Source organism: Apteryx mantelli, chromosome 13, assembly GCF_036417845.1.
Source record: "Apteryx mantelli isolate bAptMan1 chromosome 13, bAptMan1.hap1, whole genome shotgun sequence".
Taxonomy (NCBI): domain Eukaryota; kingdom Metazoa; phylum Chordata; class Aves; order Apterygiformes; family Apterygidae; genus Apteryx; species Apteryx mantelli.
This window is the reverse complement of record NC_089990.1, coordinates 27,177,422-27,193,949: the sequence shown is the minus strand read 5'-3', so window position 1 is coordinate 27,193,949 and position 16,528 is coordinate 27,177,422.

Below are 16,528 nucleotides of genomic sequence, written 5' to 3'. Positions count from 1 at the left end.
TTCTGAGAGTGTCTGTCAGCGGCACAGTTTCCCTGAGGAGGATGATCTACTGAAGGCTGGAGGTGGCCAGGTGCCTGAGCGAGCCTGACTGTAGGTGAGGGCTGCTGTGACATCCTTGCAATGAAATGGAGCCAGAGAGGGTGAGTGAAGCAGCACAGAGGGTCAGTCATAATTGCGGAAACAATTATGGGCCTTGGACTAGGGAGTAGTTTTAGGAGGGCTGTGCCTCTCAGTAACCATTCTGGCCGCTTTGCAGGTGCTGAAGCATAGTCCAGCAGTCAAAGGAGCATTGTCACAGCTGGGAGCTTTGTGGAGATCTGCGGCTGGCCATGGAGGATGAGCTCTGACTTGCAGCGTTGACACAGCTAAATCCTGGCACTGCACTGTATGTGAGCAGGGCTGGGAGGTGGAAGCTGGTTTTGCCCTAGGTGGTTACTGGTGTCATTGGCTGTGGATGTTTGCCCATAGAGCTGAGAGGACCAAAAATGTAATTGTCTGTAACACAGATGAATTAGTGCTTGCAGGGTTTCAGGTAGGTTCAGTGGAAGTGCAGCTTAGTGCAGTCCAGTGGCATGATTCTTGCACATGCTCACATTTGAACGGTGGCTAAAACCAAGCCTATAAACAGCAACTGTCACGTGATTTTGGTGCGTGTCTTCCTGTTCTGCTGCCATTCTAAATGAAGGGGAAACTTCTTAAACTGTGGGCAAAACCCCATGGCTTCTCTGTACTGTTCTCATGCTCATGGGTGCTTTGGTGTTTCTTGCTTAAAGCTGAGGGTTTGAAGTTTTTCACTTAAGGTTTATTGTTTAGTTTGTTGTTGAGGGTCTGTCACTCAGGGGTTATGGTGTATTACTTCATTTTGTGGGGCTCAGTCTTTATCAGTCAGAGTTTACAGTTTGCTCATTTAGCAATCAGGGCGCAGAATTTAAAATCCAACCTCATCCCTAAATTTTAAAGCTTTGGCAACCATTTGGATTCCAAGATTTGCAGTTTGTCACTTAGGGTGCAGGGTTTACAGCTTACTGATAAACGAAAAGGGCTAAATCCTTGGATAATAAACTGTAAGCCCTGAAGCCTAAGCAGCAGGCTGCAAACCCTCCTTTGAGGTTTGTAACCTTCCCCTGTACCCAGCATTCAGCTCTGTGCGCTGACCTGAGGTCTGGGTTTCATGCGGCGCAGGCCCATCACACCGAGACTGGCAATGCGATGGGTGAGCTGAGCACTGTGAAAGCGTCCTGCAGGGCTCTAGTCTGGGGTAGGGCAGAAGTGCAGGCAGGCGAGATCAGGCATTTTCCTCTCAACTCTCAGAGCTGGATCCTATCCCTGAAGGAAAGAGCAGAGGGGGTAGGTTGTTGACTACTCAGAAACCTGCCACGTCAGGGGCAGCAGCAGGAGCTGACCCTTCCCTGACAGATGGATGAACGCTGGTGTGGTCATGATTCTTCGGGTGTCACAGGATAAGGGGAAGCATGGCAGACTCACGCCCAGGTGTTGTTTCTGTTCAGTAAAACAATAAACAGTTGCTTTATTCTTTGCACTCATGTCTGTGGTTTCTGCCATCGCTTTGCCTGAAGATAATGCTCAGGGGAGGAGGTTACACATTGTGTGTGCTGCTGGGAGCTGGTCCCCAAGTCCCTCGTACTTTGGTGTCCCTGCAGTTCCCAGGGAACCCAGTGCTGTTCGCAGGGCTGTGGGGAATTTCCCTTGCATTGCCTGGACCTTGGGGTGGTGTCGGTGGCGTTTCTCATCATCCTGGGGGCAGCCAGGGCCCCTCCAGGGCTGCGTGAGGTCTCCAGGCTGCTTCCGGATTTGCTTTCAGCACTTCGCCATGTCCCTTGTGTGTCTGGGGATGAGGCCTGTGTGCCTAGAGCTGGGAGATAGTTTCTGTGAGGATAGGGGGAGCCTGCAGGCACTTCGAGCCGTGTGATGTGCCTTATGGCCCCTTTTGTGTGCACCAAGGCCCTTCGTTTGTATTTTGGTTTGCCCCAGAGCCCTGTGTTTGCCCTCTGATGCCCTCAGGAGCCCTCAATTCACATTTTGGGTTGCCCTCAAGCCCCCTTTTGTGCCTTTTGGTGTGCCCCAGGGCCCTGTGTTTGCTTTGCAGCACGCCCCAAAGTTCTCCATTTAGCTTTCTCCCCTGTCCCAGAGTTTTCTGGGTGCTTCCTGGTGTGCCCCAGGGCCCTCCCTTTGCCTTTTGGCACGCCCAGAGTCACTGTTTGCTCTATCATTGCCTTTTTTTACTTTTGTTGCACCCACAGCTCTGGATTTGTTCTCTTGTCTCCTGAATACTTCCTTTTCCTCTCTGTACACCCCAGGGGTCTCCCTTCAGCTTTCAGCAACCTGCTCTCAGGAGTGGGGGTGCCTCTGCTACCCTGGGTGCCCCAGCTGTCTGTGATGGGGCTGATAGCCATTCCCCCTCCCCAGTTCCTGATGGGCTGCAGCTGTGGGCCCTAGGGCTGGGATGATCCCCAGGTGGGGCTGGGGGGGGGCAGGATGAGCCCCAGGTGGGGCTGATAGCAACAGTGGGTACGCACCGGGGTTGGGGTTGCAGTTGGGGGAAGCCTGCGCTGGGGCCAGTCTGGGACAATGGAGCTGCCGCTGAGCACCGCCCGCTGGGACCAGCACGGCGGCTGCACCATGGAGGAGGTGAGCAGGGCGAGGGTGTCCACACTCGGGGCTGCGGGTCCCCCACGTGCTGGGGTTCCGGCGGACGGGAGCGTCCCGGGCAACGCGGCACAACCAGGGCGCACCGGGGCTGGGGATGGCGGTGCACCGGGGCAGTGGGGGCCGCCCGAGGACGTGGTGGGGAAGAGTGGTGCACTGGGGCCATGGAGAGCGGGCAGGGAGGGTGTACGCCGGGGCTGTGGTGGGGCGGGGGGGTAGGAAGGGGGAGCGCCGGGGCTGTGGTGGGGTTTATTGCGCGGTCGGAGGAGTGGGGGGGGGGGGGTGGTCCTGGGTCAGACCGGGAGCGTGTCGGGGAGGGGGAGGAGGGATCCCAAGAGAATCCCTGGGGAGGATTGCGGGGGGGGGGGGGCAGAGGCAGTGTCGGAGCTGAGCCGGGGCCGGTCGCGGCGGTGTCGTGGGAGTCCGGGGCCGGTGCTGGGGATCGCGGGTCCGCGCTCCCGGCTTTGCGGCGGTATCCGGGTCCCGAGGGGGGGAATAGGGGCGGGTCGGAACGGAATCGCCAGAGGGTCAAACCTGACGAAGCGCTGCACAACCCCCCCCCCACGGCATGCCGGGAGCAGTAGTCTTCCGACACTGGACTTCCGGGCGGCCATGTTGCTTTGCGCGGCATGCCGGGAGCAATAGTCTTCTGTCACTGGGCTTCCGGGCGGCCATGTTACTTTGCGCGGCATGCCGGGAGCAATAGTCTTCCGGCACGGGGCTTCCGGGCGGCCATTTTAGCCTGCACGGCATTCTGGGAGGTATAGTCTTTTGGCAATGGTTTTCCCGGTGGCCATTTTGCTCTGCAGGGCTTGCCGGGAGGTGTAGTCTTCCCATCCTGGGCTTCTGGGAGACCATGTTGCGCCTCTCGAGGTGGCAGGAGGTGCAGGTCTCCGTCAGCGGGATTCCCAGCAGCCGTTTGCGTTGTGCTCTGTGGCAGGCCTGGAGCTGTAGTTCCAGGTGCCTGTGCCTTTTCTGCCCTGCAGCAGTGGCCTGCTGTGTCTGGTCCTTACTGGACATGTGCCGCTCACGCGAGAGTCCCCATAGGTCATCGGGGACAGTGGAATTTCCCAGTTTTTCCCTCGTACAGGTCAGGAAGTGTTTTGCATCTCTGGTGTGACCAGGCAGGGTTGTCCCCAGGGGCTGGGGCTGTTCCTCTCAGCAACGGGGAGGGCAAGGAGAGTGTGAGGGGCTGTGTGGACTGGTAGTCATAGCTTTGCTCAGAACTGAGGCTAGTTAGGCATCAGCTATGAGGAGCGGTGGTGCTGGGAGGGCTTGGTGCAGAGCTGTCCTGTTATGCAGCACAAGAGAAAGTCCTCAAGGAAATGTGATCAGCACTGTTTCTGTCCAAGGAGCCTAGAACAGCCTGAGAGACCCTGGAACAGCCACAGGTACCTCACAGCAGCCCCAGGGACACTGTGTCCCTGCCTCCCAAGATCATTGCATTCAGGTACCTTTAACTGTGCGGAAAGAGCCTGTAGGAGGCCTGGGCGTGCATACAGAGAATCCCCAGTTGCCTCTAAGGACCTGGAACTATAAGTATTTTCTTTACAAAGATGCGATCTCTTTGATGCCTTGCTGCTGCTTCTGTGTTGCTCGGTGCCCAGGTCTACTATGTTCAGATCCACCCTTCTTCCTGCCCTCTGCTCTGTCTCAGCTGCTGGCCAGAGCAAAAGGGGTGTGTGGCTAAGCAGTGGGCCAGGGTGTCTCAGCTGCCTGCTATAGGACAAACAGGAAGGGGAATCGGTGACAGGAAACGAAAGTACATGTGGATGAGAAACAGCTGCTTTAGAGGACTAAGATGCAACTGAGATGCAACAGGGGCAACTGAGAGGAGTAGAAGTAATGGGGGAAAATGGTGATGAGGAAGGTGTGTTTTTAGACGCAGTACAGTGGAGAAGAGAGGGAAAAATTGCTCCTATGATGAAATAAAAACTGTTCTCAAGAGATATTTGCTTTTTGCCCTTCAGGTTATGAATCTGCATGACTTCCTGAGAACTTTTCTGAGCATGTGGTGTTGTGGGTCACGACTGCCTGGGCAGCGGTCCCTAACTTGTCTGCCAAGACTATGCAACAGCTGACAGCTGCCTGTGGAATGAAAGCAAAGGCCAACTTCTCAGAGGTAAGAGACAGGGTCCAAGCAGGAAGATTATGGCGGGTGAGTTAATGCCCCAGAATCTTCAGTTTTCCCCCTTGTCTCCCCAGGACTCACACATTTACTCCCTAGGTCCCTCAGGACCTATCCACTTGCCTTTAGGTGTCCTCCAAGGCACTGCGTTTGTTCTCTTGTCCCTTCAGAAGTCTTTGTTTCTCTCTAGATCCTGCAGGATTACAAGGATCCCTGTGGAGCCCTTCTTCATATGCTGGAGCCCTCTGTCGGCCCTCCAGTCCCTTTAGCAGCCGTCCGTTCTGCTTTGGCCCCCTCCTTTGGCCTTTTAGTTTCCACCCGCAGACCTCTGTTGGCCCTCTAGACCCCTTAGCGCCCCCTCTAGTGCACTCTGGACTACTCTTTCAGCCTTCTTTTGTGCCCCAGAGCCATCTTCTGGCCTTCCAGCCCCTTTCACACCCCTCAAGTCCCCTCTGAACCACTCCAGAGGCCTTTGTTGTGCCCCGCAGCCCTGTTTTGGTCACCCGGCCCTCTCAGCAACCCTCTAGTCTGCCCTGGACCCGTCTTTTGGCCACAATAGTGCCCTAGAGCTGTCTTCTGGCCCCCCAGGCCTCTGTGGAACCCTGTAGTCTCCTCAGAGTCCCTCCGGAGCCCTCCGTTGGCCCTCCAGCCCCTTTAGCAGCCCTCTATTCTGCTTTCGCCCCCTCCTTTGGCCTTTTGGTTTACACCCACAGACCTCTGTAGGCCCTCTAGACCACTTAGCACCACTCTAGTCCCCTCGGAACCCTTCCAAAGGCCTTTGTCATGCCCTAAAGCTGTCTTGTGGCCCTCGAGTCCCCTTAGGACCCATCTAGTCCGCTCAGAACTCCTCTGGAGGCCTTTGTTGTGCCCTGGAGCCCTCTTTTGGCCATTCACATCCCATAGGAGCTCTTCTGTCTCCTCAGAGCACCTCCGGAGGTCGGTCTTGTTGCCCTGTTTTTATGTCTTGGCCATGTAGTCTCCTTAGGAGCCCTCTGGTCTCCTCAGAAGCCTTCCAGGTTTCTTCCTTGTTCCTCAGAGTCATGTTTTCTCCATGTAGAGCGCTTAGCACCCCCCTAGTGCCTTCTGGACTACTCTTTCAGCTTCCTTCTGCCCCAGAGCTGTATCTTGGCCCTCTAGACCCCTTAGGACCCCTCTTGTTCCCCCAGAACACCTCCAGAGACCTTGGTTGTGCCCCAGAGCTGTCTTCTGGCCCTCCACACCCTGCAGAACTCTTGCCCCTCAGACCACCTCTGGAGGTCTTCCTTGCTCCCCAGTTTTTACTTTTTTGGCCATCTAGTGCCCCTAGGACCCCTCTAGGGTGTTCCGGACCACTCTTTTGGCCTTTCTTGTTCCCTAGAGTTGTCTTTTGGTTTCTAGCTCCTTTAGGACTTCTGTAGTGTTCTCAGAATTGTTCCTGAGGCCTCTTATGCCCTAGAGTGCTCTTTTCATCATTCAGTTGCCTGAGCACCCCTGTTTTCCTCTGGGCCCCTTGGGAGGCCTTGGTTGTCCTATTCTGGCTTCTTTTAGTTGCTCTCTAGTCTCTGTAAGAGATGTCTGATCTGTTCTGGATTCTTCTTCAGAGTTTTGTTGTTCTGCACGGATCTCTGTTTGTCCTGTCGAGCCCTGAGGAAGCCCTTTATTTTACTTTGGACTATTCTTTCAGCCTTCCTTTTGTTCCCAAGCTCTGTTTTGGCCCTTTAGACCTTGTAGGACCCCTCTAGTGCCTTCAGAACCCCTTCTGGAAGCCTTTTTTGTGCCCTAGAGCCCCGTGTTGGTTCTCCAGTCCTCTTAGCACCCCTCTTGTCTCCTTGTGTGTCTCATTCATCTAGAGAAACAGAGCTCGTGTTCCCCTGGAGATCTACCCATTCTGCCCAATGATCCCTTTTTCTAATTACTCTAGGTGCTATATAGGAAACATCTCTCTTTGGAAGAACTCACATTACAGAAGCATACATGTTCCAGGAGTTTATTCTGATCTCTTGCTTTACCCTACAGGAAATGCCACCCTGCTAGAACAGCTGTGCTATCTGCAAGCCTGAACCAATCACAGGACTGTGGTATAGTGTGCCCTTTATAGGTTATGTGGAATGTTGTAGCTTTCTTCCTAAGCATAAGCAGAAGTGATTTCTAGCTTTTAATGCAAAGGCTAGTGCTAGTTAGGGTAAAAAATAACGTACCTCCTGATATTATGGATACAGTATATGAAGTCTCAGTAACCAAGCAGATGGTCTGCTTCATGAAAGAGGTCTGTTTATCCTTTCTGTGCTCTCCATTCTAGATACCGAGCAGAAGAAAAAGCCTTGCTTTTGCCTAGCCCTGTGTATTTATGGGTGCCATTGGTTTGCCCCTCCTCTTCCAAGGGCTTGTGGGTGGGTCAGTGGGTGGGGTTAGGGTTACATAAAGCCAGGGTCTGGGGCCAGAGAGTTCATTCTGCTTTTGTTGTGCTACGGGAGCAGTGCTCTGGAATTGCCTTGGCAAATAATGGAATTTGAGGAAGTGAAGCTACCCAGGAAGATTTATTGCTGCATTTGGAAAAGCAAAGGCCATTCCTTAATGTAAGAGCAAGGGGATGGCTCAAGCTGGAGTTGTGAGCATGCCAGAAAGCTGCTTGTTGCAGGCAGTTTTTTTCTTGGGGTCAATATCTTGGTGTGCGGGTGTTCAGGGGTGAGAGAGGGCTTCTGAGTCTCCAGTTGTATCTTCTGTTACCTGTCAGTATTGTTTTCTGGTGTTTCTGTGTTTACTGTGGAAGGAATGCAGCTTCGTCACTGGACTCTTTCAAGAGGATCACACTTGAGGAATTGTTTGTTCCTCTCCTGGACTGTAGACAAGAGGAGACAGCAGAGGTCCTGGGAAAACATTTCCTCTTACATTTACACCCTAGGTGTGTGGGGTGTGGGATGTTTGTTTTTTGTTTTTTGTTTTTTTGGGGGGTAGCATCTCCGGTAACTGGGATGTGTGTGAGGTATTGCTCTTATCAGCTAGTCTGGTTTCTGGCTCGCTTGCTAGATGTTTTGCTGCTCCTCAGAAATATTGTCAGCCCTGTTCAGGGAGAAACTGTTTGGGGTTTTTGTGGCATGTAGACTTGTAGAAGAGTCCCGACTTTATCTGAAGAGGGAAGGAAGCATCCTCCCTCCCTTCAAGTACAGTATGATGAGAAAGAAAGTCACGTCATTGGACACCAAACCCAATTGTGAGTAAGCGCATGTGCCCCAAGGGCTCAGAAACTAACCTACAAACAAGTTACAAGCTCACCTCTTTTCCTGGCCAAGCCTCAGTGCTGAGAGGGAAGAAACTGCTGGACTTCTCTGGACCACGAGGAAACAATTGGCAGTCTTGCCTGCCAGCTCCTTTGTTATGTCCGTGCCCCTGAACCCACTGCCACGTGCTCTTTTGTGGCTCTGCTTCTGACCCCTACCCTGGGTTCTGGGGCTGTATGCTTTGCTTTTTCAGGTAGTGTGTGGGCCTTTTGCAGGAATGGTTGAGGATTTCAGGTGAGGTAGAATGGGTGATGAGAATGGTGTTTCAGTTGTTCTAGGGCTGGTCAGTGCTGCCTGGCAGCACAGAAACTTTGTTTTGGTTTTGCAGGTGCTGTGGGTGTCCCCCCAGGCACAATGTTGGAGTTTGGAATTGGCATGGCACAGATGAGCGGAGCGCCCATGGGGCTTTGACAGAGGGTGCACTTGCGGACGAGGCTGGAGCTGACTGGCCTGGGGGTAACTGCTTTTTCTCTGGTTTGGCAGGTGATGACGGCAAATGAGGTGACCGAAGGAAGATCGGAGAAGATGCAGCTGCTGTTGAGGATGCCTCCTCAGGACAGATGGTGACCCAGAGCACTGCAGAAGCTAAGTTGAGAGGCCACGGGTGTTGGTGTGTCTTGGCTGTGTGTGCACTGACATAGTGTAGTATGGGCTCTTCTGGATGAGTGCTGTGTGTGAGGCAGAGGCGGTGGGGTGTGCCGGGCAGAAGGTGGGGGTGTGCTAGGCAAGGCAGCTCCAGCCTGTGTCTGTGTTGTTGTGTAGTCTATATGGTGTGTGTTGTAGTTGTGTTGTGTTTTGCTCAGGTCTTGATGATGCTCTTGTTCCTTTGTGCTCAAGGAGCACGGCCCACACTGTGCAGCACTAGCGCAGTAGGCATCCGTTGTCTTTTGCTTGGCCTGACTCATCAGCCTTGCACCAATGGATGGCGTCTTGTTCCGTGCAGCCAGCTAAAAGCGGCGGTCTGTTGCACTGGCTTTGCATTGTAGCTATTTGTTGCCGGTCATCTTTGCAGCCATCTTTGAGATCTTGTCGGCCATTCTTCTTCCGTGTGTTTCTCACGTTCTTTCAGGGTTTTCTTCCCTGCATTGTCACAGCTTCAGGTCTTTCTTGCTGGCCTCTTCTGCATCAATATTTCTTGCTTTTCCAGCCCCTTTCTGTCGTGGGTGGTGGTATTAGACTCTTTTTTGGGCTTATCCAGAGCATCAGAGCTGCACAGTTGTGGCATCATAGAGCTTTCTGGCCAGCAGCGTCTTATATGTGGGAATAGTTCTTTTTGTGTAGGGCTCTATTGCATGTCTGTGTCTCATGTTTGTATGCCTGTCTGTGTGTTTGGGGCTGGAGCTGCCTTGCCTGTAGGTGTTAGCAATGGTGGTGTGTGGAGTGTGGCAGTGTTGGACTGGAATGGTGATTGGTCAGCATCTGTGTGCTGCACTTTATGTTGTTGTTTTGCAGATGTGGCACAGTGGTGCGAGTGCCTGCAGGGGACTGGGGAAGACAGGGTCATGTCCTAAGAAGGTGAGCTAGAGATTTGTTGTTGGAAGCAATGTTGTGTGCAGTGGTTCCCGGATCCATTTTTGCTTTGTGCTTGTCAGTGTGGTGCGATGTGCAGAGTGGGTTGCTTGTGCTCAGGAGAGGCATGGCAAGGTGAGAGTTGGTCTGAGAGAGGAAGCAGAGCCTAGCAGAGGGCTGTTGTCTTGTTGGTGCTGTCCCCGTTGCCCACTGCTGTTCTAGTTTTACAGGTGTGTGGCAGGCTTTGGCATGGTGACCCATGGTGTGGCAGTCAGGATTGGTGAGCAGAGCAGGTAAGGGTGTGGGAGCAAATGCTTGATGTGGATTTGCTGTGGTTTTGCAGGCGTCACCTGAGCGCATGATTTCTCTTTGTTTGCAGGTTTTGCAGGAAGTTGTGGAGAAGAGAAGTTGAGTGCTGACAAGAGCCTGAGCAGGTGAGAGGAGGAGCTTGTTGGGTCAGAAGCTTATTGTGCGGTGGGTGGTGTTGGGCTTCCTGTTGGTGATGTCTTTTGCTCTGTTTTTTTCAGGTACAGTGTGGCCCTTTCCCAGGCATGGCTGGGGATTTCAGGTGAGTGGGTTACTGTTGAACATTGTGGGGTTGGTGAGTGTTGCTTGGCAGAAGAGTCACTTTGTGTTGTTTTTGCAGGTGCTGTGGGCATCCCCCCCCAGCCACGACATTGGCATTTGGAATTGGAGCAGTGCAGGTGAGCAGAATGCCCATGGCTCTTTGGCGGAGGGCGTTCCTGCGGACGAGGCTAGAGCTGGCTGGCCTGGGGGTGACTGCTTGCACTCTGGTTTAGCAGGTGATGAAGGCGAATGGGGCGACTGGAGGAAGATGAGAGAGGATGCAGCTGCCATTGAGGATGCCTCTTGAGGATGGATGGTGACCCAGAGCACTGCAGAAGCTAAGTTGAGGGGCCACAGGTGTTGGTGTGTCTTGACCCTGTGTGAGCGTGTGTGTGTGTGTGTGTGTGTGGGCGCACGCACTGACAGCAAGTGTAGTGCAGAGGGTTCTTCTGGATGAGTGCTTGTGTGTGAGGCAGAGGCAGTGGGTGTGCATGGCAGAGGTGAGGGTGTGCTAGGCAGGGCAGCTGCAGTCTCTGTCTGCAGTGTTGTGTCGTCTATGTGGTGCGTGTTGTAGCTGTGCTACCTTTTGCTCAGGTCTTGATGTTGCTCTTGTTCCCTTGTGCTCAATGAGCATGGCCCATGTGGAAGAATGGTTAAGTGAAAAGGGGCATGATCTCTTAGAAGTGAGCAATCCTGTCTTCACGATGGAGGGAGGATCCCACGGCTATGTGAACTGTCCTTGAACATTCCTAGACCATTACAAAAGGGAAAGGCAAGTAGTGGTAAACAAGTCAAGGAGGGGGCCGACAAGCCCCTCCACGTGAACAGCAACTTTGCACCAATCATGTATTCGCTTTAGGCGCGTGGACAGAAACTGTAGCCAATCATGTAGCTATTGCTAGCGCATGCTTATTGCTTGTCTATATATACTTTGTGTAAGCTCTAATAAAGGGAGAACGACCATACTCATATTGAGACTCATCGTTACTCTGGGTCCGTCCCCCCCACTCCGACAGGCCCACACTGTGCAGCACTAGCGTGGTGGGGTTGGGGTTTGGGGGTTGGGTTTGGGGGTTGGGGTTGCGTTAGGTTTGGTGTTCGGGGGGGGCGGTGCACACGTGCGTGTGTATGTGTGTGCTGGGCTACGTGTGTGCAAGTGCATGTGCATGTGTGTGCTGGGGTGTGCATGTGCGTGCATGTGCATGAAGGGGTGTGCACTGGGGTGTGCGTGCATGTGCATGGTGGGGTGTGCATGTACATGTGTGCACTGGGAGTGTGCGTGCCACACTAGTGCGCACAGTTGGTTTTAGCTGCCGCCAAGCCAGTCCTCTAGGCGCAGCCTCTTTTTTTGCACGTCCACTCTGCTGTCTCCGCGGTATCACTGCCTCCAGGGCTAAGTCACAGCAAAGTGCAGGCACCTGGCAGGTAGCATGAGGTTTCAGTTCATCCTCCATTCATATGCTGCCTCCTGCGAGCCTGTTGTCGTAATAACTGTCAAGTTTAGACATTAAAAAAAAAAAAAGGTAGCAATTGGGAACAACACGAGCTTAGGTGCTTCAAGAGCTGCAGCGTGCCTGGGGTTCCTGGATGCGGCGCGGGAACAGGCCGCTTCTGCTCTGTGCTGCAGTAAAGTCCTGCTGAGCGGCCGTGGAGCGCGGCAGCCCACGGTCCCCTCCTCAGACGCTGCCGCTGGAGAAGCACCTTTGTGGAGAAAAGAGGAAGTGGCGCCCCAGGGCGATGGGAGCCGGGGCGCCTGATGGCATCGCATTAGCCACCATGGCAGATTTTGCCGCCAGTGCGGCACGAGCGCTGTTGCCTCTGCCGCCTAGAGCGCTTTAAGGAGGGGGGAGGGGTCTAGGCCCCGCAGGAGGGGCTCTCCAGGGGTACGGGAGGGCTTTCTGCAGCTCCTCTCCCATGGGAAGGCTTCGATCCTGCCAGATGCCTCAAAGCACGGAGGTCTCCGTGTGGCTTTGCCCTGTGCTGCCAGGCGGAGTCGCTCCCCCAGCAGCTGGGGGCTTTGCAGAAAGCAATTGCCTGGGTCTCCCGGGTGCAAGCTTGGTGCTCCCTGCTCCAACATCTTGGCCCGGGCGCCTGCCCCAGCGCTGGCCACGGGGCAGGGGGAACGAGGCCAGCCATGTCCTGGGCACACGTATGCTTCCTGGCGGGCAGGAGGGAAGAGCTGCAAGGAAAGACGCAGGCGCTCCCCAAATCTTGCGCTGGTCTCCGGGGAAGGTCTAGTTTGCAGCAGAGGGTGGTAAAACACATGCTTTTACCCACCAGCCGCCCCAGACAATTCCCCTCCCCTGTATCATAACTCTTTCCTGCTGTTTAGTTGACACGCACATTCTCCCTGGATCAGCACTAAGAATGCTAATTAACTTAGTTACTTAATTTGGCTATTGCACAGCTTTCCTGGAAAATCCCAAGGGAGCAATGAGCACACGTCACCCAGCATGGGCTCCTCCACCTGCACGAAATTCTGCCCCTCTCCCCCCTAGTTTAACTTCGCAGCTTAAACTAAGCCTAGAGCAAGTGAAAACCCCATCAGCCGATGAAAAGGAGCTGCCTCCCACCAAGGGGCCTTTAGGCTGCCTGAACGCTCCCTCCTTGCTAGAAATCCCACTGTGCCCCTCGCAAAGGGGGAGCAGCTCCCCAGCTGCTTCTGTCTTCCCAGCTGTTCACTGCTTCTTAAATGCTCCGGAGAGCTCATTGGGGCAGCAGGCTACAGCAGCTCAGCAGACATCTTCCTTGCACTCGAAAAAGTTAGGGTTAGGGGTTAGGGTTAGGGTTAGGGTTAGGCTCTTATAGCCCTGGCAGGGACGTGGCCCTCACAGGCTGGGCCCCTGCCAGCGCCTGCAGGGACATGTGTGCCGTGGGGACGCCGGCCTGGGCTGCCACCCCCAGGGTCCCTTGGGGGCCCCAGGGCACCATGTCCCCTGTATCCCTGGGCCCTTCGGTGCCCCCCATGCCCCGTGGTGTCCCCATGTTCCCTATGCTCCTCAGTGTCCCCCTTGCCCTGTGGTGTCCCCATGTCCCCATTCCCCTTGCTGTCCCCATGTCTCCTATGCCCCTTGGTGTCCCCATGTTCCCCATGCCCCTTGGTGTCCCCTATGCCCCTCAGTGTCCCCCATGTCCCCATGCCCCATGGTGTCCCAGTGTCCCCTGTGCCCCTCGGTGTCCCCGTGTCCCCCTTGGTGTCCCATCCCAGTGGCTGGGTGTCCCCCCACCCCGTCGGCAAGCACAAGATCCAGCTCCTTCAATGCCAAAGATTTATTGAGCTGGGGGAAGGGGCGGCCAGCGCGGGGGCCGGCGCAGGGGACAGCGCTGGAGGGGACGCAGGATCCCTCGGGTGCCCTCGGAGCCAGCCGGCACCTGGGGGAAGAGAGAGGCTGAACTGAGGGGACAGTGGTGGCACCGTGTCCCTGTGCCACCTGTGTCCCTGTTCCCATGGGCACCATGTCCCTGTGCTCCCCACGTCCTCATCCCCGTGGGCACTGTGTCCCTGCACCCCCCCCCCATATACTTATCCCCTTGGGCATCATGTCCCTGCATCCCCCCATGTCCCCATCCCCATGGGCACCATGTCCCATGCCCCCCCATACCCCCATGTCCCTGTGCCCCCCATGTCCCAATGTCCCTGTCCCCATGTCCCCCAGACCCCCATGACCCCATGTTCCCATCCCCCACAGGCACCATATCCCCATGTCCCTGTGCCCCCCATGTCCCTATGTCCCTGTGTCCCCGTCCTGGAGGGGCACCATGTCCCCATGCCTGCAGCACCCATGGGTGCGGGCGCATTCCCGGGCGGCCGCCCCACCCCAGGCACCGCTTTGAAGCGGCCGCTGGTGCCGCCGAGCCCTCGCGGTGGGCACGGCCGGGCACAAGGGCCCTTCACCCGGGGTGGGGCTGCCCGGACGCCTGGGTCCCCAGCCGGGTGGTGGGGGGGGGTGGAGAGGGAGGGGGCCTCACCTGGGGTCAGGGCTGGCACCAGCGGAGGTTGGTGCAGATGCTGGCGGGCTCCTCGTCCTGCATCAGCCCTGCCTCGATGGGCTCCAGGTAGTGGCTCACCAGGTTGTGGCAGCGCTCGGATATCTCCCGCGGCAGCAGGGAGCACACCGTGCGGGCCGCCTGCATCACCCAGGTCTGCACCGGCACAGCCCCGCATCAGGCACTGCGTCGCATAGTCTCACATGCGCTTGTGTGGCCTCGCGCGGCAGGCACTGCCTTGCACGGGCTTGCATGAGTTCGCACGGCTTTGCACGACAGGCACTGCCTCACACGGGCTTGCATGAGCTCGCACAGGCTTGCATGGCTTTGCACCGTGAGCACTGCCTTGCACAGGCTTGCACGAGCTTGCACGGCTTTGCACAGCAGGCACTGGCTCACATGGGCTTGCATGAGCTCGCATGGCCTTGCACAGTGGGCACCGCCTTGCACGGGCTTGCACAAGCTGGCATGGCCTTGCATGGGCTGGCATGAGCTCCCACGGCCTTGCACGGTGGGCACTGCTTTGCATGGGCTTGCACGAGCTTGCACAGCCTCGCACGGCTTTGCATGGTGGGCATCCCCTTGCACAGCCTCATGCAGCCTTGCACACCCCTGCGTGGACCTCGCACGCCCCTCGCACGCCCCTTGCATGCCTCGGTCCCTACCGTGTTGTGCGTGTTGGGCACTAGACTCTTGAGCTTCTTGAGGACTTTCTTGCAGATTGCGCAGCGCAGTTTGCCGGGGTCCTGTCTAGCAGCCCCCTGCGTGCCTGGCACCGTGAGCACGGGCCGGGCACCCTGCCCGCCCCCTGGGTGCCCCAGCGGTGCCCAGCCAGGGCCCACCGACAGCCCCCACCGGTGCCCACCCAGTGCCCCCCATGGTGTCATCCCCACTGGTGCCCACCCAGTGCCCCCCTGGGTGTCCCTACTGATGCCCACCCAGTGCCCACCAGTGCTCCCATGGGTGCCCCATGGATGCCCACCCAGTGCTTGCCAGTTCCCACCCAGTGCCTGCAAGGGTGTCCCCATGGGTGCCCCCATGGGTACCTCCTTGATGCCCACCCAGTGCCCCCAAGGGTGCCCCCCGTGCACCCCGTGCCCACTCACCATCCTCTCCAGCATCTGCAGGTCCTCGAACAGGAGCTGCAGGCCATCCCCCGAGGCAGAGGGGACCTGGCACTCCGGGGTGTCCGGGCTGCACCCCTTGGCCCTCGCGGGCACGGTCGGGACCCTGGGGTGCAGCCCCTCGGCCCCCATGCCGGCCAGCAGCAGGGCTGGGCACCGCGTCAGGGGCCGCTGGCACCCAAACCTCCCGCCTCCCCACCACCCTGTGTCCCCACCCCTCCACGTCCCCGACCCTCCGGTATCCCAGATTCTCCCGTACCCCCTCGTGTCCCCATCCCTGTCCCCCCATCCCTGTCCCCCCCATGTCCCTTGGTATCCCCAGCCCTCCTTCCTCCCATGTCCCCGTTCCCTCTTGTCTCCATCCCTCCGTATCCCCACATGTCCCCATCTGCTGGTGTCCCCATCCCTCCCGTCCCCTCCCGTCCCATGTCCCCATCCCTGTCCTCTGTGTCCCCCCATTCCCCACATCCCCATCCCTCCCACCTCTCCACATCTCCGTCCCTGTCCTCCGTGTCCCCCTGTCCCCCCACATCCCCATCCCTCCTGTCTCTCCACACCTCCACCACTGTCCTCTGTGGCCCCCTGTCCCCCCTGTCCGTCCCGTTCCCCCCTTGTCCCCATGTCCCTGGCCCTTCTCGTCCCTCCACCTCCCCAAGTCTCCATGTCCCCGTCCCGGTCCCCACCGGTGACAGCAGGCAGCAGGGCCAGCAGCGGTGGGGCCATGGCTGGCTGTCCCTGTGCCCCAGGGTGCCTTATGTACCCTCTGGGGGGGGGTGGGGGGCACACTGTGGGGCTGAGGGCAGGAAGGGCCTCCCCCCTCCCCGGAAACCACAGTGGCCGCAGTGGGGGGCTGGGGGGACCCAGGCATCCGGGCAGGGTGGCCACATGTCACGTCCCCCCACTGGGGGGGGCTGCGAGCTTCCCCCCAACAGTGACCTGATCAGGGTGGTGGAGGGGGACGAGGAGGTTTGGGAGGACTTGGGGGGACAAGAGGGGCTTGGAGGGGACAGGAGGGACTTGGGGGGACAAGGAGGACTTGGGGAGCTTGGGGTGACCTGAGTGGACAAGGAAGAGGCAAGGGGGGACCTGGGGGAGATAAGGGGGAGGCAAAGGAGGCGCTGGGGGGCTGGCGGGACCTGGGGCGACCTGGGGAAACTGGGAGGACTGGTGAAACTGGGTGGGACAAGAGGGGCTTGGGGGGGACTTGGGGTGACTTTGGGGACCTGGGGGGCCTGAGGAGGGACAAGGGGAGACGGGAGGGACAAGGGGAGCTTGGGGGCACCAGGAGA